The sequence below is a fragment of the Erythrolamprus reginae genome, chromosome 4 (assembly GCF_031021105.1).
Source record: "Erythrolamprus reginae isolate rEryReg1 chromosome 4, rEryReg1.hap1, whole genome shotgun sequence".
NCBI classification, from domain to species: domain Eukaryota; kingdom Metazoa; phylum Chordata; class Lepidosauria; order Squamata; family Dipsadidae; genus Erythrolamprus; species Erythrolamprus reginae.
This window is the reverse complement of record NC_091953.1, coordinates 60,578,054-60,600,907: the sequence shown is the minus strand read 5'-3', so window position 1 is coordinate 60,600,907 and position 22,854 is coordinate 60,578,054. Positions and strand designations below refer to the sequence as shown.

The window sequence follows — 22,854 nt, the reverse complement described above, 5'->3', positions numbered from 1 at the left end:
ATGTAGCTATCTAGTTCATGCTTTGTTTCAAAACCTTTCTTTGAAGGCTGCTCCATTAATCTTGCACCGTTGCTTCATGTTAGAGTTTTACACATTGCTAGCGTATAATTCCCAAAGTTTTACATAAAGATAGGGGAATGCATGAATTATTTTAGAAAATTGGTCTCTCTATTATGAAACAAAAACAGATTAATTGACAATTGTTTCCGGAAAACTAGTATTTGATCATTAGAAAATTATTTCGTGAATATATGTAACATTCTTTCTTAAAACCATGTCTTAAAAAATGGCAGTTGTGGCAATTAAAATGAATTCTTAAGTTTAACCTCAAAAGAAAGAAATTCTTTTGAATGAAACAGAATCTTTGAAATAAGGCAGAGGGAAAGGGAGGGGAAGCAAGATGGAAACTTGCAGCATTAAATTGTTTCTGTGGAAACAATTAGTGATGTAAGTGTATTCTTGAAAATGAAGTACTTTAGAATGAGATTACTTACAAGCATCATCTTGCTAAAATACCCATAAAGACTCCCACAGTTCTGAGAAGTCCTCTTTGGAGACAATGTTTATTGGAATTCATAGACAATATTTCATGCTGTACTCTAGCTAATGTTCGGGTCATAGTCTTCAACTGGACAAAGTCCTAGAGATTGGATGTAAAGAAACATGATGCAGCATGTGATATATTGAAAAAAATGAATATATATTTACAGACAGGTATTTTAAAGGACTGATAAAAGTAAATCATGATGAGGGTGTTTTGGTCATATGCAGGGCCGCCATCAGGAATTTTGGGGCCCCATACAGCCTAAGTGTCTGCCCCCCCCACCATTTTAAAACTACTTTATTTTGCGACATACCAATTATGTATTAAATTTACATTAAAAAAAAATTAAACCCTGCCACTAGAACAAGGTACACTTGTTTGACAGATTAATAATATGTTAATAACGCAGAAAATATATTCAAATGACATCAACATATTACATACATATAAATAAATACCCAGAACAGTGCAAATACACCAAAGTAACAAAATATTATTAATTTTGCCATCAACAATATTAAAAGCAGCAATAAGATGGCACAAAGGATAAAGACAAAATACTCCTGCATCACACTAGAAAAATATTTGTTTTCACAATAATACCAATAAATAACAGGTAACCAGAAGATAAATTATACGCAATAATGTTTAAAACTATAGTAAACTCCACCATAGGTGTAAAAAGCACAGTGCAAGAAAAAAGAAGAGAAAGAGGAGGGAAGAGCAAAAAAACCCTTCCCTCTTCTTCTCATTAACCTCTCCACCTATCCCCTTATAGCATTTTCCAAAGTTTGCAAAATTTTAAAATTGCTTTATAAAAAAGAACATACCCTCATGTATCATCAAATCCATATTATGAAGCAAATGTGCAAAAAATCCAAGATTTTTTCTCATACATGTACCTGCTATTGAGTTCCATAATTTAATATATTTAAGCTTTTAAATGTGTAATGTATGTCTCTTAACAAATAGCATGTCCATGGCTCTAAGAGCAACACCTTTTTTCCCTCTTTATTCTTTCTTCTTTTCCTAGGATGTTATTATATCTATTAAACATATGGTGAGATATTACTGTGTATGCATTTAATATAATTTAGAATGTGAAATTTAAAATAACAAACTCCCGCTTCAGATCTTCTCTGCACAAGTCTCAAAATATGATGTGATTGTTTGTTTTTTGAAAATCCTTAATCCTTAGCTCTACACAGCTTCTCCTTTGCATATTCAAATCTTCCTATTTCCCAGAATGCTTGCTTCTCGAATCCAGGATGGTGTTTGTTCTCGAATCTAAAATGGCGAGATGGCTCCAAAAAACATGTCAACTCCAAAGCAACACATCTTTTCCTCACACTTAGAAGGGAACAATTTCGAAAAAAACCTAACACCATAATCAAAATGTATACCAAATTAGCTCTGATCCAAACTTCATCTTTAACAGTTATGAAGCTCTTCAGGCAGAATAGAGAAAATTAGGCATTTTTGCTGACTTGTGCTCTTGCCTGCTTCCGATTGTAACAATTTTGCAACTGAATCCAATTAGCTTCCTTAGCACTCTCGCTGCCCCCCCCCTCATTTTTCAATTTGGCCGGGCCCGTGACGCCTGTACCAGTAATACTGCCCTATCGGCGGCCCTGGTCATATGCAGCAAAGTCTCAGGTGATAATTCACCAAAAGTGTAAATGTTTTGTTATTAAATGTTACAAGTTTTTTAAGTATTCATTTTACATAAAGAATTAAACAAGTATAAATTAAAATGAATTAAACTATTATTTCTATCCACAGAAAGTCCCATCATACTGTTCTCTCACAGAGCCACAATAAATCTGCATTATTTGCCTGTCTTTGACTATTGCTCAAGTTACTAATAATAAAGATGAGATTTTCCCACTCTACACCTTTGGTTTGATCCTGTATTAATCCTTCTAGAATTTGGATTAAATATGCCCTCCTCTCAAAATCATGCAGGCAACTGTATGAGATTACTATTGTACTGTTCTTGGAAATGATGTAGGACCAGCAAACAAGTAATAGTGTATATCCACATACAAACAAATCAGATCATGGTTTGAACTTGGAAGGTCTTGTCCTTCTATTTCTAACCCATTTCCATAGCACATTGGCTTTTACCATCCTGCCTTGAGGGGGGAATGTTTATTAGTGATTTTAGCAGGTTACAAAAAGGATACACTATTTATCTGTTTTTCACTCTATATTATACCTGTGGATAGTATGAAATTGAAATGATATATATTGCTATAAATTAATTTAAGGTGATAAGGAATTTTCTAAACTTTCTGTTCATGCTTTGGACCCCACTCGAAAGAGTTTGACCATGCCTGAAGTTGTGGAGCTTCAACATAGTGAGTATGAAGACTTCGTTTTAATGTGTAAAATTCATTTATTTTGCTTTGGCTGGACTCAGCTTCATCTTTAAATGTAGTATTTAAAAGAAAAGATATTTGCTTATTGCTTCCCACCTTGGCCATACCCCACAGTGCCAATTTGAGGGTCTTACTCATTTAAAGCTATTGTATATTTATTCATTGACCTGAACCCACAGAAATCCACCCCCACTTATTGGGCATTTACTAAAGTGAAATCCATGCACTAGGATTGTTGTATGGGTTTCCTACATTCATTGTAGAATTACTGTCTCTGAGATGTAACAATCCCTTTCAATTTATGTTATATTTGCAGTAGATTTGTCAGTCAATCCATTATTCTGGGAACATCACTTGGGGTTTCCCATGTTTAATTACAAAAATGCATTAGCCTTGGTACACCTTCTAAAGATTGATTGATTGATTGATTGATTGATCTATCTATCAACAAGTACAAGGAAACAGGACACATGAAAAAATGCACCAAAATGAATATTAATAAGCAAAACATTACCATAAACACAGCCTTCTGCATACATACAAATGGGGGCAGTAGAGTAGGCATGGTAGGCATATTGTTGTGCTTATGCACGCCTTCTTAGGGATCTCTTACGAAAATGTAAGGTCCATGGTAGATAGTTTAAGGTAAAAAGTATGGGGGTTAGAAAAAACTAACAGGATTAGGTAGAGTGTTCCAGACATTTACTACTCTATTGCTGAAGTTGTATTTTCTGCAATCAAGATTAGATCGGATTACATTTGGTTTGTGTCCATTGATAGCCCTAGTGTTATTGCAGTTGAAGTTAAAGTAGTTGTTAACAGGTAGGACATTAAGGTGGATGATATAAGGCAGCGGTCCCCAAACTACGGCCTGCGGGCCACATGGGGCCCACTGAGGCCATTTATCCGGTCCGCGGGTGAGTGACACAACACAGTGTTCCATCTAATTTTCTATGAATAAAATGCGGTATTTTGTTAGTAACTAATATCAATCATCAAAAAAGTTGCAAAAGTTTTTTTTCTAATTTTGTCATCCAGTTACATTCATTTTCTTTTAATTATATTCCCTCCTTAATGTTTCTTCAAAAAGTAAACCAATTATATTTCCAACTTATTAACCATTATGCCAAAGTGCTTCCTTCTTTCTTTATACATTTTTCTATAAGCCAAGAAAATCTACAATCAGATGTTAACAAAAAAAATTAAAAACAAAACATAAACATATATGAATTTCAGACTTCTTCCCCCCCTCTAAATAGTACATTCCCATTTTGTTTTTTACTTTAAAATAAGGTATGTGCAGTGTGCCTACGGATTTGTTCATAGTTTTTTTTAATAGTCCGGCCCTCCAACAGTCCAAGGGACAGAGAACTGGCCCCCTGTGTAAAAAGTTTGGGGACCCCGATATAAGGTATACTCAAAGCAGCATGAAGCCAAAACTTCAGTCTGATGATGGCAAATGTAATTTTGCCGAAACATCGCAAAGACACTCAAAATATTACACAGAAACCCCCCCGAACACACAACAATCTAGATAGATGGATGGATGGATGGATAGATAGAGATAGATAGAGATAGAGAGATATAGATAGATATAGATATAGATATACAGTAGATATAGATATTGATGCATAGGTATAGATATTATAATAATAATAATAATAATAATAATAATAATAATAACAACAACAACAACAACAACAACAACAATTTATTAGATTTGTATGCCGCCCCTCTCCGAGGACTCAGAGTGGCTCATAATATATCTATATCATATATATCTATATCTATATCTATATATGATTCGACACAAAAATATGTAACCCTTCCCTGGTGCAGAGCTGGAGGGATTGGATACTGTAGCCTAGAGCAGTGTTTCCCAACCTTTTTTGAGCTGCGGCACATTATTCACATTTACAAAATCCTGGGGAACATTGAGCGGGGGGGGGAGTTTGGACAAAAAACATCTCTCTCTTCCTCCCTTTTGCTCTATTTCTCTCTCCCTCCCTCTTTCTCTCTCTTCCTTCCTTCCTCTTTCTTTCCCTCTCTCTCTCCATCCCTCTTTGTTTCTCCCTTTCTTCCTCTCTTTTTTGCTCTTTCTCTCTCCCTCCTTCCCTCCCTCTATGTCTTTCCCTCACCCTCCTTCCCCCCTCTTTCTCTCTCTCTCTTGCTGTCTTTTTCCCTCTTTCTCTCTCCCCCTCTCTCCCTCTCTCTTTCTATCTCTCTCTCTCTTGCTATCTCTTTCTCTCTCTTGCTATCTCTCTCTCTCTCTCTCTCTCTCTCTTTTGCTTTCTCTCTCTTTCTCTCTCTGCCCTCTCTCTTTCTTTCTCTCCCTCTCTTGCTGCTGCCACTGCCCTCCCACTTCCGCCACCCTCCCGCTGGGCCCCAAAGCTCACCTGCTGCCGTCACCAGGGAAGCTCCAGCCGGGCGGGGCACTGCAGCTGCCGGAAAACTTGGAAGGCGCAAAGAAGGAAGCTCAGCTTCCGGTCTCACAACTTTTTGCTCTTTGCACTCTCAGCAAAAAGTTGTGAGACCAGAAGCTGAGCTTCCTTCTTCGCTGCACACCTGACCATGTCTCGCGGCAGGAAACACTGGCCTAGAGGATAATTCTCTGCCTTACAAGGCAAAGATTGCAGGTTCAAGCCCAGTGGGTATGGCTAGCTGACGAGGCCAAAGTAAGGCCGAAATAGATCTATCCTAGTCTTCCTTAATTTTCAAATTCAGCAAAAAAACATGTGACACATACAGATAGAATTGTTGGCTATCAATAAAATTAATTGCCTTGGAAATGGCCCTAGGTTGGGCCGAGAGGCAAATAAGGAGCTGTGATGTTCCTTCAATACACCAGGGTGATTCGACACAAAAATATATAACCCTTCCCTGGTGCAGAGCTGGAGGGATTGGATACTGTAGCCTAGAGGATAATTCTCTGCCGTACAAGGCAAAGGTTGCAGGTTCAAGTCCCAGTGGGTATGATGGCTAGCTGATGAGGCCAAAATAAGGCCGAAATAGATCTATCATAGTCTCCCTTAATTTTCAAATTCAGCAAAAAAACATGTGACATATATATATGAAACAATTGAAATATTTTAACTTAGTCCCACTACAATTCACAAGAAGCCAATATTACTTTCAGTTAGTTTCATTGACTCACCTTTGATTTGGGGAGAAAATAGAAGAAGCAATTATATCATTTAAACCAGTGATCTCCAACCTTAGCAACTTTAAGCCTGGTGGACTTCAACTCCCATAATTCTAGGAATTGAAGTCCTCCAGGCTTAAAATTACCAATGCTTAAAATTACCAAGGTTGAAGACACCTGCTTTTCCCTGTCTGATAGCCTGCCTGCTTTTCAATATATATATTCTATCCCAAACTGAATTGAGCAGGATATGGAAGATAAATTCAGAGCATCTCAAACAATTTTAAGACAATAATAATAAGTGATTGTAATAATAGATATAATCCACCAATCACCTTAAGGTCCAAAGTCCCATTAATTTTGATTTTAAAGGTCTGCAGAATGACAGCTTGGTAGACTAAGTTTATTTCTCAGGGTCGTTGTGCCAAAGTGTGGAGGCAACTACTACTTTCTGAATCAATCTCTTAACTTTACATATGGCCTTTAACAGGACCATGCATCTTTTCCTACCATCTTGTCCTTATAAGTAATAAACAACAGGTGAAATCCACATCTCAAAGTATGAGAAATTCAGTAAAAAAGTCGTGCATCATTTTCAATAGAACTTTATTATGATTTTCTTTCTTTATTATAATTTCTTTAGAAACTAAGAAACAATTTCCTTTTCATGTACTCAACAAAGTGTGATTCTCTCACTGCTTAGTTTTAGAAGCCACAAATAGCATGCAGTATCTTAATAAAACTGAGATGTAGTCATGACCACATGCAGATTTTTGCACTGTATTCAGATCTTCCTACCTGACCAATCAAGATTGATTATTCTGTTTATAAGCCCTTCTACTACCTAGAACCAGCCCTCCTGAGCCCACCTGCAATATGAATAAATGGCTTTAGAATGTCCTTGGAAGCGAAAACATATGCAATAGGCCATGATTATCACAGGTCTCTGCCAGGACAGTACCATAATATTCACTCATTTTGGACTTTCTTCTCTGTAAAAGACAAATTAAATTTACTAGCCAATGTTCTCCTTTCACCAATTCTCCTGCCAAATTACATTAAAAAAAGCCCGTACTTAAAACATTTAGGTCTATTGCCATTAAACTGCCTACTTTGATAATATCTTACGTGAGGAACAGAGTCTATCAATTAATATTCAGATCTATCACAGTAAAAATGCCATTAAACTGTCTTCATTTAATAGTTTCAGTTACATTACTGTATAAAAACTAAATTACCTTTTTGACTCATTTGTGTTTCAAACTGGGTCATTTGTCTGCTCTTGGAAGGACTTCAAAATTACCAGTGAAAAGGTAGACTAAATTGACTTGCTATGAGAGAATGAACTTGCCTACCTATAAAAACATTAATCTGAGTGTAAATTTGGAATGAAGAAGCAACATTGTTGTCATCATCTACACCAGTGTTTTTCAACCAATGTGCCGCGGCACACTTGTGGGCTATGAGACATGGTCAGGTGTGCCATGGGGAAATTAAACATGGGCCCCCAAACTATGGCCACCGTGCCGGATACGGCCCATATCCAGCACGCAGAGGCCATTTATCTGGCCTGCCGCCAGCTGCCTCCATCCGAACATAAACATTCCCCTCACAATCCCTCCAGCTGTCAGCGACAGAAAAAGTGGAGGCACAGGGAACGCTCACTGACCAATCACAGTCTACGACTCATCCCGACCACTAGCGATGAGCCAATAGCAGGCCGCCTCTCATCCACACCCAGTAAGGTCCCCGTTTGGGCTGCCGCACACTTGGCATTGTGTGGCCACGGCGAGTAGTTGAAGCTGCTACTCCTCCCCATGGTCTTGATTTGTAATCCTGTTCAGGACTGGAGGTAAATGTTGCCACCACTAGATGAAGCCTCAACCCCAGCTGGTTATGTCTATCCTGATGGTGTATATAGATATTTGATCATTTTCTTTTCATAAGAGGCCCCTGCAGAGGGTGATACACAATGCATCACAATGTTATCTATAGTTAGAGTGTCATTTTGGTTGGTGGTGTGCCCCAGGATTTTGTAAATGTAAAAAATGTGCCGCGGCTCAAAAAAGGCTGAAAATCACTGATCTACACTACAATGTTTTTTAAAAAAATCAAACTCCACATTATAGGTTTATATTTCTAAAAAAGGTTTTAGACGTATGTAAGTAGTAAAGAAGAAAGAATCAGCGAGGGAAAGAAAGCAGGCCAAAGTTTTGAGAGGAAAGCTCACATATTAATCTGCCTTCTGAAACCTGCCATGCGATGTGGAGTCAGTGCAAGAAGCTCATTCTTCAAGGTACTTAACATTTGAAAAGCTAGCTTGTAGCAATTAGTGCTTGTTGTGCGATGGAGTCTGCTGTGTTGACTGAGCCAATTAAGAGATCAATTAGCACAGTACAGAGTGCTTGGAGAGGTAGTCTTGGATGACATTGGTCAGGTGAACAGTCCGCAAGCAATAGAGTACCGGGATGGCTAAAATGCATTTAATAGCCATGAATTTAAAGGGGAACTAAACCACTTATCTCACTTTCTGAATCTAAAAGCAAAATCACATTTGCTGCATTATTGCCTTTAGAAGCCTTTGTACGTTGTAGAAGCACTCAGTGTTGTTTACTGTTGTCTCTGGACACAGTGTGGAAAGCTCAAAGTATTGCAAATTTTTATACTTTACTTTATTTTGAATGTCAAATTGCTAAAGAGGATTCATTTCTCCATCCCCAGCATGAAAGCGCGGCCTAACAAGATCAAGAAAAGGAGGGTCGTTTGGGATCACGTTTCAAAATCCATTATTTGCCTTTGCTTTGACAGAAATGCCTTTAAGGAGCAGCAGCCAAGCTTTTGTGTGCTACTTTTAGAATTTTTAGTCATTTCTTTCTGAAACGAAGTGGTCATTTTGCTCAGTCTTCCCCTTATATGCAATTGCATGACATTAGTGACTGGAATGAGCAAAGCAAAGGAAAGACTAGTGGCGGTGATGCTAATTCCCATGTATTGAGATGAATTATAGCATAAAGCTTAAACAAACAAACAAATCGGGATACATAGAACTGAGAAGAAAGGGAGATAGCAAGCATAGTTCACATGTATGAGGTCTGAGAGTTCCATTTATACCATTTCTTTCTTCCATTTTGGCAATACTATGATGCAATCCAAACATCTGTGGGAGTTTTAGATTGGCAGAAACAGGATTAGTGGGAGAGGTTGCAAACATGCTCTTAAACAAAACTTTCCCAAACAAATATTAAAAAAAGAATACACAAAGAACCACTAAGTGCATCTTTTGAAGGGGAAACTCATTAAAATCACACTTTGAAAACTTGACATATGAAAATATAGTGATTTTTTTTCAAAAGGATTTCATGAACATGCCAATAGGTGGCAGAGCAATCTGTTATTTTTTCACCATTTCAGACTCCACATTTCTCTCCTGCATTTACAGAAATGATAAACAAGGCGAACTGTCTGAGTGTTCACAATGTATATTTGCTTAGCTTGAAATAGTATTTCCTCTAAACAAGCATTTTTAGCTTTCTTTATTTGGATCTTACAAACGAGCACGTATGATGGTCTACAGAGGATGAAAGTAGAAATCAAATGATAAAATATGATGGCTCTACTAACATTTAAACATAGTTTGCATTAAAACTTATGAAAATAAACTGTCACCGCTGCTTTTCCAAATGAATCAGAATGAGAGACTGTACTTATATTCGACATATCTGGTTGCTGCTGTCGCTCCTGGCATTAGCGTTCATGGCTTTATTTATTTAGTTGCTCAACAGTGAACTGAAGTCTGGGAAGAAACATTTAGGTGGACTATGCAAGCCCTACAAGGACACTGGGGGAGGGGGGAAACCATACACCACTCTGACATCTAGCCAGGGGTGGGCTTCTAGCCAGAATGCTATATTGGACTCACCGTGGCGGCTTATGAGTACTTGCGGGGGATAGCGCAATTTTGCTTCTGCACCTATGGAGGTAGCACCTGCGGCTCTGTGCGTGATTTTGCTACCTCCACAGGTGCAGAAACACGAGCCATGGCGGTGAATCCAATTTAGCGTTCCGGCTAGAAGCCCACTGCTGCATCTAGCCAAGGGAACCAGAGGTTGTGGCAGTTGACAGAACTTGCCGATGAATCCTTTGCTACAGAACTTCCACTTATTTTGAAGACAGCTGCAGCCAAACATTTATAGCATCACAGGATAAGATCCACAGTTACTACAACAATGGACTTTCAATGCCTCCATTGTGTTAGACTCTGCGATTCTAGACTGGACTGCAGAGCCATCTCTTTGTCCACAAATGAATTGGACAACAGCATATATTTTTTGAAGGACCACGCCTTCCTAAGTTTGTGCATTCAAGTTTTTGAGTGTTTTTGCAACGTTTCAGCGAGATTACATTCGCCATCCTCAGGCTGAAGTGTTTGGCTTTATGTTACTGTGAATACAATTTGTTTGCAACTACCGTTTTTTCCTTATAAATAGTGGTGGGGGGTATGGAATTCTGGCTCAACTGCTGCAAGTAGGTTGGATGTCTGTGTTGAGGTCTGTGTTGATTGGTTGGTGGAATCACATTTGGTTAGATGATTGACATGGTGGAGTTGTGATTGTGATTCGTTTTTTGACTAAGGTCAGCTTCCAAATGTCTGGTAGGCAGGAGGTATCATCACATTTATTCATATTTAGGAGGAGTTTTTTCTATTTCTATGGCTTCCATGATTATTCTTTTGTATAGGTGTTCAGTTTTGGAGATTAATTTAGTTTTTTCGAAGTCAATTTTATGTCCTGTTTTTTTTAATGTGCTGGAAAAGGGAGGAAGCTTTTTCTTCTTTTCTTCTTGATTTTAGGGTATTCTCATGATGCCAATCATTTTGTCAACTGCTGTTTCATGAGATACATATTATAGTATATGAGATACTTAGATTGTACACCCAATGTTTATCTTTCCATGTGCTTGCATTGTATGATGTACAAATACAGTATATATTATATTTGACATCTTGTGAATTGTTATGTGCTCATAAATATACATCATTTTCTATTAGTAGTTCTCAACCTTTCTAATGCGCGACTGCTTAATACAGTTCCTCATGTTGTGGTGACTCCCAATCATAAGTCTAGTGCCAATTCTCCCAACAGAGCTTTAAGCTGATTGGCAGGAAGGTCAGAGGGACACCCCCACTGTAAACATGTGATTTGTTGGATTGTAAAAATATGTTCCAAGGTGCCAGAATAGAAGCTTTAGTTCCTAACACCATGGGAAATTTGTCTTTTGACCAAAGGGGTCCCGACCCCAGATTGAGAACCACTGCATAGAATATACCCTCATTTTGAAAAGTTTAAATATTGTAATAGTAGTTACATTGCAAACTCTTTTCTCAGAATGCATTTAAATTAAACCTGGAATCTTCCTCAAACTGTTATAAAGGTGATTTCTGAAAACATTTTAGAATAAAGCAACAACCATAGAAATGGCTCTTATCTCTGATTTTTTTAGCTGATTCTTTTTTTTTGTAGTTGAAATACAACCTGTTGCTACATGTAGATTTCTCACCAGTTATGTCTGGAGAAAAAAGTATCTTTTAATCTTATGTAATTCAAAGCATGTCTCATCAAGCAAGAATATACGCCAGTGAAAGTTCAATCACAGTTTACCTGTTGTAAGGAAGGGCAGATTCATTCTATCAGCCTGTCTGAATCATAGGCTGTAATGAAAGATGCATCTCACATGGCATCTAAACATTAATTCTGCATAGACATTCCAGAGGGCTTGGCAGCACAGCTTAATACGGGGACAAGCCAAGGATCTGTCTTCATGCTTTGGGGCAAAATACCAGCCAAAACACTGGAGCTGCTGAACACACAATTGCTGGAAGGGAAAAAAAAGAAAGGAAGAGAGAAAGCAAGCAAGCATCAAAAATATAATGTTTCATGCATAAGGTCACCATGACCACTAGAACATATTGCTAGATAATATGATGTTCTCTTAATGGGCACATAGCCAAGGCTGAAAGGGCTTTTCAAATTAGGTCAGAATAAACTTGCCTTGCAGCAAATAGATTATTTTTTTAAAACTCAGGCTTTGGCATTGTGTCCTTCCATAAATTACCCAACATATGTCCTAAGCAATGTTTTCCTTCTCTTATGACTTTATAATTCGTAACATACAATTTTAATTGCCTTTGTTACCTTTTTTCTATAGGGTGGAGTCTATTCTTGTCTGAATTTCACTGCAGGCCTGAATTTTCTTTCATAAATATTTATCATTTTAAAATAAGAATAGGCTTCTCACATGAAAGAGTAGGGACATGAAGAGAAGACAAACAGACTGAACTGGAACAGTTCTCCAGTGTGCTAAGAACGAATGCATAAAAGCAAATACAGTGGTACCTCATCATACAAACTTAATTGGTTCCAGGAGGAGGTTCGTAAGGTGAAAAGTTCGTAAGACGAAACAATGTTTCCCATAGGAATCAATGTAAAAGCAAATAATGCATGCAAATCCTTCAGGAAAATCCCAAACTTTAGAAGGGAGGTGAACAGAGGGCAGGGAGGAGCAGCTAAAGGGGATGGGTGGAAGAAGCAAGGCTAGGCTAAAAGGTGAGTGGGAAGGAAGAAAGGCAAGGGGGGCGCCCCTCCCTTTTCTTTCTTCAAAAGACACCCTTTCAGTGCCTTTGCAAGCACGTTGTTCTCTGCAAAATCTTTCCTCCTCCAAGCAGCCCCTCCCTTTTCTTTCTTCAAAAGACACCGTTTCAGTGCCTTTGCAAGCACGTTGTTCTCTGCAAAATCTTTCCTCCTCCAAGCAGCCCCTCCCTTTTCTTTCTTCAAAAGACACCCTTTCAATGCCTTTGCAAGCACGTTGTTCTCTGCAAAATCTTTCTTCCTCCAAGCTGCCCCTCCCTTTTCTTTCTTCAAAAAAGGGGAAAAAAAGAAACCCCTTCATCCCAGCAGCAGCTGCTTGGGTTCATAAGGTGAAAATAGTTTGGAAGAAGAGGCAAAAAAATCTTAAACACCGGGTTTGTATCTTGAAAAGTTCGTTAGAAGAGGCTTCGTAAGATGAGGTACCACTGTACATACAGCAAGAGAACTGAGCCACATGAAGAGATGATTTAGAGCAGGGGTCTCCAACCTTAGCAACTTTAAGACTTGTGGACTTCAACTTCCAGAGTTCCTAAGCCAACTTTGCTGGCTGAGGAATTCTGGGAGTTGAATGTCACAAGCCTTAAAGTTGCCAAATTTGGAGACTCCTAGTTTAGAGGAGTTTTTAATATGAATTGCCTTAAAGTGACTTGCCAAAATCCACAAGGAACCAGGAGCTATTAACTAGAAAATCAGTTCGGAAAAAAATCTAATTGTGGGGAAATCAGTGTGGAAAATGTTTATTTTGCGGAAATGTTGTAATCTGAACTCTTAAAACCACAGCTCAAGAGCACAACTTTAGAAAATTGGAGCTCTAATGACGAGTACAAGAAAAATAATTAAACTGCCACTCTCTACAATAGTGTATTTTTGATAACTGAAATTTTTAAAATTATCTTATTGGGATGAATATTTAGATATATTTACATTTTAGACACCAATATATCAACAGTAATCATAGCATTTATGATTACTATTGATCATAATAATTTAACCATTCATCTGTTATTCACCCCATCCAAAACCATTAAATATGTTGCAGGATCCAATTTGAGTCAGTCACCAGGATCAACTATTTTTTCTTTCAAGTTTTCAGGTTCATATTGGAGGCCACTATCAGGGAACTTAACTCTCTCCAGCATATGTGCACCGGGCTATTCTACGTGTTATTGCTATATGATGTCTTTTTGGTTACTAGAGAGTTGATGGCTGCCTGTTTAGTCATTGGCTGTTGTTTCCTGGTGGAAGAAATCAGATTGTGAGAACACTTGTGAGCTGTTAGATGAGAAGACCCAACTCATTGATAGTCTCATACTTCAGCGAACAATGAGACGCATTCAGATGCATTTGCAGCTCCTACGGTTGATGGCCGAACAGGGACAAAAATAGCCAAAGAAATGACTGAAGCCTGAGAAACAGGCTCCTTGTCAGTCAATAGCTTATCAGGTACTTAGTAGCTGAGAGTGAAATTGCACAAAGATAAAATCTCCTTCAATTGTGATTCAAAAATTCTGTGCTATGACAAGAGATAAAAGAAGGTGCTACTAATCAAAGAGTTAATGAACTCTTCAAAGGAATGTTATTGCTATCCATGCTTAGAAGCATCATCTTTGGTTTTCCTTCACAAAAAAATCCAACACAGACCTTTCTGGCTAGAGCTAAAGGACCATATCTAAATCAATGTTGACAAAACTGAAGAGGTTCCATCTCCTTTACCATCTCTAGCAACAAGCAAAAGAAAGCTAATAAGTGGGACAGGCTCTAGAGTGGAGATGATATGGATTGCTAATATTTAAGCAATTGAACCTCATTTTGAATGCAATACAGTAGTTATTAAGCCATGAGAGGAGAAATTGTAACAGAAGCACACTGGGAAAAGGCAAGTAGGATTAAGGAGGTTGATTACTTATACTCCAAGTCCTTTCCAAGTACTTTTCCATTCTAAAAGAGTATGATGCAGAATTGCCCTCTTCCTTGAGAATGCCTTGAACTCCACTCAAAGATTTTCCGGGAGAAAATAAAGGAGAACTGGCTGGGTGTTGATTTTAGAAAAGTCAAAATTTTCCCATCCTGACTAATTGTTCAAAGGAGCTGGAAAAATGGTTAAATATACAAATATACAATTATTTAAAAGAACCCTTTGGAGATAATTTGAAGCATTAAATGTGAAAATATAAAATAATCAAATGGCATTACCTCTAATAAACCCACTAATGAATTGTGTATAACCTTCATCCTTCTCCGGGTCCCGTCGACTAAACAATGTCGTTTGGTGGGCCCCAGGGGAAGAGCCTTCTCAGTGGCAGCCCCGGCCCTCTGGAACCAACTCCCCCCCAGAGATTAGAACTGCCCCCACCCTCCCTGTCTTTCGTAAACTACTCAAGACTCATTTATACCGCCAGGCATGGGGGAGTTGAGATAGCTCTTCCCCCTAGGCCATTACAAGTTATGCATGGTATGTTTGTGCATATGTTTGGTTTTATAATAGGGGTTTTTAGTTGTTTTTATTATTGGATTATACATGTTGGGTTTATTATTGTTGTTAGCCGCCCCAAGTCTGCGGAGAGGGGCGGCATACAAATCCAATAAATTATTATTATTATTTCTGCCATTTCACTGTCAGCTTTTTGATAATCAGCATTCTCAACTGATACTGACTTCCATAATCTTTTAATAATTAATATTTAAATAAATAAATAGGAACAATGTAATTCAATTAGAGCAGTACTTGTGTAGTTGGCAGATTGGCAGCTTTGAAATACTTCACTTGGTGAGTGGAGATTGGACCAAACAGTCTCCAATTATACAGAGCAATTAGAGCAGATCATCAAGACATTTCTGAGATCTCGTTAGCTGGTTGTTATAGACATCTCCCTAAATCACAACAGTGTCTAATTCTATTGTTCCCTTTCTCTCCCTCCCTCCCTTCTCCCTCTCCCTCTCTTACTCACTCACCCATTTTAATATAATATATGATAAATGTTTCTCAAAACAAACCTCAAATGCCACACACACATGCACATACACACACACCGATCCATTTCTTGAAAAATATAATGTATTGCTTTCTTGCAGCGGCGAAATCCATTTTTTTTACTACTGATTCTGTGGGCACGGCTTGATGGGCGTGGTGTGGTTTGATGGGTGTGGCTTGGTGGGCGTGGCAGGGGAAGGATACCGCAAAATCTGCATTCCCACCCCACTCCAGGGGAAGGATACTATACAATCCCCATTTCTTCCCCACTCCTGGGAAAGGGTATTGCAAAATCTCCATTCCCACCAGACAGATGATATTTGACAGTTCTCCAGACTACTCAAAATTTCTGCTACCAGTTCTCCAGAACCTGTCAGAACCTGCTGGATTTCACTCCTGCTTTTTTTTTGCTATTTATTACTTTAATATATTTAATATAAAGGTATGAGATTAAAGTCTCTGAGGGTTGGAGCTATTTCAAGCATCGCTTTAAAAAATCAATGTAGATATACATAGCGCTACAGTTCATAACAATGTCTACACCTCCACATTTTGCTTTAGCGTGAGGTGTAGCGAACATTCTTTACACTTTGCCAATTACAGTATAAAACAATTAGTGTTCTGCATTTGTCTCTTTTGTTTCTTCAATATCATTAAATTAATATTTCAATATTGTACTACAGTGGTTAGTTGAATAGTATGTTCCTAATGGAAGGGACGATATAGAGAGAGCTCAGAGGTGAACTGTGGAATTCCTGGTGCTTTCTGAACTATAGATGCTTCATTACATAATTAGTGATGAAATATCTGCAATCAAACAAGCAAGCTCAGAGAACACGCCTGGTGCACCAATTGCAGCCCTATTTGGACCGGGAATCACTGCTCACAGTCACTCATGCCCTCATCACCTCAAGGCTCGACTACTGTAACGCTCTCTACATGGGACTACCTTTGAAAAGTGTTTGGAAACTTCAGATCATGCAGAATACAGCTGCGAGAGCAATCATGGGCTTCCCTAAATATGCCCATGTCACACCAATACTCCGCAGTCTGCATTGGTTGCCGATCAGTTTCCGGTCACAATTCAAAGTGTTGGTTATGACCTATAAAGCCCTTCATGGCACCAGGCCAGATTATTTCAGGGACCACCTTCTGCCGCACGAATCCCAGCAACCAGTTAGGTCCCACAGAATTGGCCTTCTCCGGGTCCTGTCAACTAAACAATGTCGGTTGGTGGGGCCCGGGGAAGAGCCTTCTCTGTGGTGGCCCCGGCCCTCTGGAACCAACTCCCCCCAGAGATTAGAATAGCCCCCACCCTCCTCGCCTTTCATAAGCTCCTCAAAACCCACCTCTGCCATCAGGCATGGGGGAACTAAGATAATCTTTCCCCCTACGCTTCTACAATTTATGCATTGTATGTTTGTATGTATGATTGGTTTTATAACAAGGTTTTTTAGCTGTTTTAGTATTGGATTTTTACATTCTGTTTTTGTCACTGTTGTTAGCCGCCCCGAGTCCACAGAGAGGGGCGGCATACAAATCCAATAAATAAATGAATGAATGAATGAATGAATGAATGAATGAATAAATAAATAAATAAATAAATAAATAAATAAACCAATAAATCAATCAATAAATAAATAAACAAACAAACAAACAAACAAACAAAGACTCCAATATAATTTCTTTATTTGGGATATTACTTTTTAATAATAAAAAGATGGAATTTTACCTTTATTTTTTTTATGTTTAGAGGTAGAAATATGCAGTAAAAAACCACAGTTCTACCAATAATTCTAGACTTACATCCAAAATTGGGAGGGGAATTTTAATTGTAAATGGTTTTGGCTGTAAGTTGGATCAATCCCAATTTTACAATGTTTAAAGCAGTTGTTAAGCAAATCACTCTGGTTGCTAAACCAATCATGTAGTTGTTAAGTGTATACCACGTTTGTTAAGTGACTCCATCATTCCCAATGGGCATTTTTTTGCTGGAAATCAGCAAGAATAAGGACACAAATCATGAGTGCAATATGTTGCAACTGGTTGGAAGGTGAGTTGGTTGACTAGTGCCCAAATTGCAATCACGTAATTATAGGTCTCATAAGTGCAACTACAAGTTATAAGTCACTTTTTCAAAGGCTATTATAACATTGAACCATTATTAACTAACTGGTCGTACATCAAGGATTACCTGCATATTATTACTTTCAGTTGCTATATTTTTGTAAAAGGGCAAAAGAACTTATGATCCACCAACAGCAAAGCTGTAACAGACATGAGCAATGGTAGCTATTTCGTGGGCTGACTGGGCCGCCTTCCAGCTCCATTTTTCAACCCTTGAGGCTCAACATTTTGAAATTCAATGGCAAACCACAGAATTTCAGCAGAAAATATGTTTGCTTTTTAAAGTGAAAATGTGGTTAGGTGGTTGCATTTAGAATCCACTGGACCTAATATGCATTTTTTTACCAGTTAAAACTAGCCCTCAACAGAAAAGGAAGAAAAAATTAAGGTCCTACATTGAAATGGCCTCTATTATTGCCACAACCCTGCCGGTCTGTAGGCTCCTGCTGTTAAACTGTAGGACTTGATGGAAGATCCTATTATTGGTATGAGATAGGCAAAAAACACCGCTCCTAAAAATGCCACCTAAACGCTATCCCAAATGAATACTGCTGATGAAAATATGCCAGTGAATGGAGAAAATATTATGACTGACATACACAGTGGAATCAGGAAAAATGCATATAGTCCATCAATTCACATCAACTACCCCAATAAAAGACCTTGTATAATATACAGTGTTCCCTCGATTTTTGCGGGTTCAAACTTTGCAAATAGCCTATACCACGGTTTTTCAAAAAATGTTAATTAAAAAAATACTTTGCAGGTTTTTTTCTATACCACGGTTTTTCCTGCCCAATGGCATCATACGTCATCGCCAAACTAATAATTTTTGCAAATAACAAAAAATAATTATTATTGTTAATAAATAATTATGTTTATAAATATCAGGATCACTATGTGTCTTATTCAATGGTTAGTACCAGTAATAATGGTGAGTAAATGGTTGTTAAGGGAATGGGAAATGGTAATATAGGGGTTTAAAGTGTTAAGGGAAGGCTTGTTCATAGCCAAAAATGGTGTATTTACTTCCGCAACTCTACGTGGAAATTCGAATTTCGTGGGCGGTCTCAGAACACATCCCCTGCAAAAATCAAGGGAAAACTGTACAGCTATGGCTATAATAGAGACACATTTCTGTATTATAATGCCTACTATAGTACAACTCTGAAATTCCTTAAATGCAAAAATAACAACAACAACAACAAAAACACCCCACCATCCACAGGGGGGAAATCACTGTTTCCCTTCAATTGGTTTGAAGTGATTAAATAATTTTTCAATTAAAAATGTTGTTAACATTCCCCACAAGCAATTTATTTTGTTTTAATTGACAATAGGCTGTATTATAAATCAGCTGTGTTAGGGTTATAGCATTATAGAAACTTCACCTAGAGTGCCTTAACTTTGATGGTAATGCATGACAATATAGAACTCGGATTCCCTCTCACGTACCTTTTGATACATGGAGAAATTTCCATTATGGATACCATGGAGAAAGAAATAATACAAAAATACAATATTCTCCTTTATTGGTACCAATAATTAATGTATTTTATTTGACTTATATGTCGCCTAATCCCATGGGACTCACAGTGGCTTACAACAATAAAATGATACAATGATACAGTGAAAGTCAAATATAAAGCAGTAAAAACAATAAAACCCCATTAAACTAATCAATAAAATCCCTAAACTAAATTGTACAATCATACACACATACATACCAAGCAAATCGCAATTCAGCCGTGATTAGATGTTAACTCTAATGGCCCCTAGGCAGTAATGGGCTGCCAAAATCTTTACTGCCACACTGTGGGTGTGATTTATTTTGTGGGTGTGGCTTGCCGGCCATGTGACCAGGTGGGAGTGGCTTGAACGATCATCATCATTCAAGTGAACTGTTAAGTCCTCGACTTACAACCTCACCAGTGTCATTCGCTGGGGTGACAATTTGCTTTGCGTTTCCCCTGCTCTCCTTCCTGGGTTGCCCCCCTACCCCTCAATCTGGGTATGCATGCATGTATGTATGTATGTATGTATGTATGTATGTATGTATGTATGTATGTTTTATTTATTTATTTACTTATTTATTTACTTACTTACTTACTTACTTACTTACTTACTTACTTACTTACTTACTTACTTACTTACTTACTTACTTACTTACTTACTTATTAGATTTGTATGCCACCCCTCTCGGAGTGGCTTACAACAAGTAATAATACAAATCCAAAAATTAAAACAGATTTAAGACCCTTAATATAAAAAACAATCATACATCTCATACAGACCATGCCTAACGACAGAAGTGGGTTTTGAGAAATTTGCTAAAGACGAGGAAGGTGGGAATTCTGGATAGTTGTAGATTTTATGGGTAGGTTGCTAATAAAATTCTATGAGTTAATTGACTGATGACCCTTTGACTGTCATTGGTGAGTGAAAGATACTAAAGATATATCCCTATCATCATATTTTGCTTCTTTCACTCATCATTATTTATTATGTGGGATTTGTATCCAATACAATCTCTGATTGGATAATACCCTTATATTTTCAGGAGCACTGTGGGTACCTCTGATGTAGCCTTGTATACAAAAGCTGCATGGCAGAATTTCCTTTTTAAAAGAAAGAAACACTTTTGGATATCTCTCTAGAATTATAATAACACTGATCCCAAGCAGAATTTCTAATACGATCCTCCTCAAGAAAACCTGTGACAGCGAAAAAGAAGGGATTACATTGCTTTGTGCATTTCTCGTCAAAAAAGTCTTGGGCATTTGAAGAGAAAGGTAATGTGTGACAAGTCAGACAGAGAATAGGGTGGAGTGATTCCAGACTGTAAACAAGCCTTCTCACTGAAGCCATGATTAGGATGAAAGACATTCTTTAAGAGTTCAGCCTTGAGTGGCTCTCTGGAATCAGATTTCTAGTATCTGACACAGTTGATGATGCAGAAAAGCTAAGTTTAGAAAGGGTGTGCATTTTGAGCCACATTTTCTTTTTATTAACTTCTCTAGATATATGTTAGTATAAATTCAAATAAATCCTTATTTTGCCCCATCAAAATCTTTGCTTGAATAGGTAGGATCAGGAGCAGTTATGTGTTTGCTGCAATTTAAAGAATGGTCCATTGTTAGGTTTGAGCATCTTGGAGTAATAAATAGCAAAAGCAATAGCACTTAGACTTACATACTTTTTCACAATGCTTTACAGCCCTCTCTAAGCAGTTTACAGAGTCAGTATGTTGCCCCCAGCAATCTAGGTCCTCATTTTTACCAACCTCAGAAGGACGGAAGGCTGAATCAACCTTGAGCCTATGAGGATCAAACTGCTGGTGAGGTTTTACCTGCAGTTCTGTGCGCAATTTGACTACCTCCTCAGGTGCAGCAGCAAAATCACGCTGGTCCCTCAAGAACCTATGAGCCACTGCAGTGAGCGAATTTAGCGTTCCGGCTCGTAGCCCACTGCTGTGTGACTGTAACTTTGTTGCTTGTATCCCTACAATTTATATTGACTGGTCCCTAATATGATTTGATTGCTTATTTGTAATTGGACTATCATTAACTGTTGTACTTTATGATTCTTGATGAACATACTGGCTGTATATTTACTTTTATGTACACTGAGAAGCATATGCAGGCCACTGAAGCTGACTGTAGATCTGTCGGTCAGCGGTTCAAATCTCATCACTGGCTCAAGGTTGACTCATCCTTCCATCCTTCCGAGGTGGGTAAAATGAGGACCCGGATTGTGGGGGCAATAGGCTGGCTCTGTTAAAAAGTGCTATTGCTAACATGTTGTAAGCTGCCCTGAGCCTAAGGAGAAGGGCAGCATAAAAATCAAATAAATAAATAAAATATGCACCAATAGCAAATCTCTTATGTGTCCAATCATACTTGGCCAATAAAAAATTCAATTCAATTCAATTCAGTTCAGTTCAATTCAAGTCAAGTCAATTCAAGTCTAGTCTAGTCTAGTCTAGTCTAGTCTAGTCTAGTCTAGTCTAGTCTTATTATCTGCTTAGCCTTTAGGGTGTTTTTTTTAACATAGTGGCTAAATAATAATTTCTCTTGCCATATGTCTTTTCTATTCTTTATTTCATATTTCTGGTAAGCCAGTTTGGTGTTTGTGACTTTTAGCAAGCCTACTTGACATGTTTCCCTATCTCTCAGATATTCTTCCAATGACTTTTCCTTTTTGAACTTTCAATTTACATTCAACATTCCATGTCCATCCTCTGCTCCTAGAATAGAATAGAATAGAATAGAATAGGTGATTTCTTAGGAAAAAAAGACTGTTTTCAAGATACTGTTTAAATATATATGATCATAAATACATTTGGAAAAGGAATGAATCTAAACCTAAATGCATAACTCATTTATTTATGATGAAATATTGAAAGAATAAGTGAAGGATAAAAGGGTATGTAAGGAAAGAAGATGTAGAAACTGTTTGAAATGGAATGGAAAGAATTATTTTACAAGGCACCACAAAGATGTGTGGAGTTGAGCTAATGGCAAGTATGAAAAAGGATGCATGGTATAATGTTGAAATGAAATAGACAGTTCCAATAGAAGAGAATATATGTAGTTCTCAGGTTGTTTGTTTGTTTGCAGATGTTTCATTACCTGACTACCGTGTTTCCCCGAAAGTAAGACAGTGTCTTACTTTCTTTTTACCCCCAAAAGCCCCACTACGTCTTACTTTCGGGGTATGTCTTACATTGGAAAAAAATTGAAAGGGTCGCGTTCCCGAAGGCATCTCCCCAGAGTCCAGAAGGGCAGCCGCGGGACAGGAGCCTCGTGAGCCCTTTTCCAAGTTCAACATCAGGGCTCCAAGTGGCATGCACGCGTGGAGCCACAGACGCGTGTCGGGGAAGCGTGTGTCTGGAGGGGAGGAGCCGCTCTGCACAGTTGGTCAGCCCCACCTGCCTGCCGGAAAGGAGGCGGGCGAAAGAGGGCGCAGCTCCGGCCGCTTGCCTCGGAGCTGGTCGGCCTCGCTGGCCGCTTGCAGCCGAGCCTTGGCAGGACTCGGTTGCTGGG

At 38.3% G+C, this 22,854-nt stretch overlaps 1 long non-coding RNA gene across 1 annotated transcript in view; it reads right to left on the bottom strand.

Moving 5' to 3' along the window:
• LOC139167313 (uncharacterized) overlaps positions 1–22,854 on the bottom strand; it is a 57,164-nt gene that overhangs the window by 18,092 nt on the left and 16,218 nt on the right. The window contains exons 2-3 of the long non-coding RNA XR_011559101.1: positions 11,725–11,938; positions 495–640 (exon numbers count right to left, since the gene is read on the bottom strand). This is a non-coding gene — a long non-coding RNA (uncharacterized lncRNA). The remainder of the gene's footprint in view (positions 1–494; positions 641–11,724; positions 11,939–22,854) is intronic.